The sequence below is a fragment of the Octopus bimaculoides genome, chromosome 18, assembly GCF_001194135.2.
Source record: "Octopus bimaculoides isolate UCB-OBI-ISO-001 chromosome 18, ASM119413v2, whole genome shotgun sequence".
Classification (NCBI taxonomy): Eukaryota; Metazoa; Mollusca; class Cephalopoda; order Octopoda; family Octopodidae; genus Octopus; species Octopus bimaculoides.
In genome coordinates this window covers 28,502,908-28,505,174 of record NC_068998.1, presented here as the reverse complement: position 1 = coordinate 28,505,174, position 2,267 = coordinate 28,502,908, and the positions used below count along the sequence as shown (strand labels likewise).

Below are 2,267 nucleotides of genomic sequence, written 5' to 3'. Positions count from 1 at the left end.
TCTCTCTCTCTCTCTCTCTCTCTCTCTCTCTCTATCTATCTATCTATCTATCTATATATATATATATTTCGTTTTTGGATTTGGTTTGCAAGATTCTTTATGTGAGTTCTTGTGTTGAAGCATATTCTGTTGTGTCTAGGGAGAGTCATTCTCTTTTAGTGCCTTATAATTTAACACAGTCACCGGTAAAATTTCCACTCATTTACTTATTATTTTTCTAAAATTTTCTTTCAGGCTTGCAACCTTTTCAATAGTTGTTGACTCTGTCCGTTATTCAAGCTGCGTTCTTTTTGTTTGTTTGTGCACATGTGTGGGTTAGTGTGTGTACGCATACACATATATGTATGTATGTATGCATGCATATAAGTATGTGTATACATGTATGTATGTATGTATGTATGTAAATGTATGTAAATGAGAGGAAATTATACCGGTGAGTGTGTTAATTGTAAGACACTAAAAGAGAATGACTCTCCCCAGACACAACAGTATATATATATATAGGGGTACCCAAAAGTAAACGGAGACGTTCTCTGTGGGACAAGCTCGTTGTAGTTCAGGCTTTCACCGCTAGAAGCCACTTGATGTGACCCTCAGGCATCAGTCGGCCGACCAGCACCATCGAGTGGGGTCGTACTGTCACGTGGTGCGTCTTTATCTTGCAGCCGAAAGATTGCTCAATGTTTTGATATCTAATACAGCAGTATTGGCAACTCCTTTTCATGGCTACAAATCGGGTAATGTAGAAGCTGAAATAGTTCTTACCCGTCCCATAATATTCGTTGATAACTGCGAAACACATAGATAAACATTAGCCTCTCCAATGAAAAGGCCGTGTTCAAAAGTATTATGGTTTTCTGCAAGCATATTCGGTATCAGTTTATATCAATGTTGAGGCCAACAGAATAAAGAATGGACTTTTGAGGCTATATGTATATGGATATATAAGGATATGAGTAAACAGTGTTAGTGATGTAGGTTGCTTGGTATAAATGTATACAGACGCTATGTTTCTTGAAAATAAATGGGTTATGCTGGCGTGCAGTGGCTGAGCAGTAGTGATGGAGTGATGTATGGCTTCATGAACTATGAAAGCTTAAGAACTGTGAGCTGTGAAAGCTTAAGAAATAAATTATCTTTACAGACCATGTTTGGAATTATCTATATAATTGATAGCAAAGTGTGTAAGAAATAAAATGAAATGCTGGTTTAGTCATATATCGATGAAGTTAGTGAAGTTGTAACATGTCGTTGACAACATAGTGTTTCCATACATTAGAAGGAGAAATTGAAAGAGAGAGATAATGCAAATTTTTTTTACATGTGATATTTCAGTAGAATTCTACGCATGCCTGAAACATCGGACGAAAGTGAAACATTAGAAGCAAATCGAAATATTGCTCGAAAATGACCACAAAATTGTGCGACTCGACTTCGTTTCCGAGGTTAGTTTATTAGTAAAAAAGAGTTGTTATGCAAAAAATGAGCATTATTTGGTAGCCGAAAGATTACTGAATCTTTTGATACCGCATGCGTCAAAATGGGCAACTCAATTTTCGAATTCATAAGGGAACATACGCACACACACAGTACACACACACACAATACACACACACAATACACACACACACATATACACACACAGTGTAGTGTTTTGAAAGTGACGAGGTTAAGGGTGGATGTTAGGAAAGGAGATGTTAGTGTTTCTTCAAGAAAAAAGGAAGAAGAAAATTCTTAAAGACTATTACTGTCTGTTTGTTTCTCCGTGGATTATCAAGAAAAAGATGAGGAAAAAAGGAAAAACAAATGAAGACATTTGGGGTTGGGAGGGAGAAAATTAAAATATTGAGAACGTATTTTTTGGACGGAATGTAAATCTCCTGTACGGAAAACATAGGAATGTGAATAAATTTAGGGGAAAAAAGGGGTGAGAAAGCAAGTGTCACTTCAGACATGCTAGAAACAACAGGTAAAGGAGAGGATTTCTGGGATAACGTCTTTGTAAGTTTATATGGAAAATCAGGTTTTGAAATACGCTCATCACAATCAGGAATGACAGGACAGAAAAAGGCTATTTCCATATGATTTGAGCTGTAATTTTGCGCGTGCACACAACAAGAAATAACATAATTCATACAGAACTTTTACCTAGAGTGTGTGCGTTGGTATATAGATGTAATAAATGTGTGCACGAGCGCGGATACAAATATATTCGTATAAAAATACAAATACAAATATAAAATTACTGTCCATATAAAGGATGTGTG

General features: G+C 36.2%; 1 protein-coding gene across 1 annotated transcript in view; it reads right to left on the bottom strand.

Annotated features, from left to right (window-relative positions):
* The window catches only part of LOC106867760 (cAMP-specific 3',5'-cyclic phosphodiesterase 4C), a 704,791-nt gene that overhangs the window by 620,315 nt on the left and 82,209 nt on the right, over nucleotides 1-2,267 (bottom strand). The gene's annotated exons all lie outside the window — the stretch shown is intronic.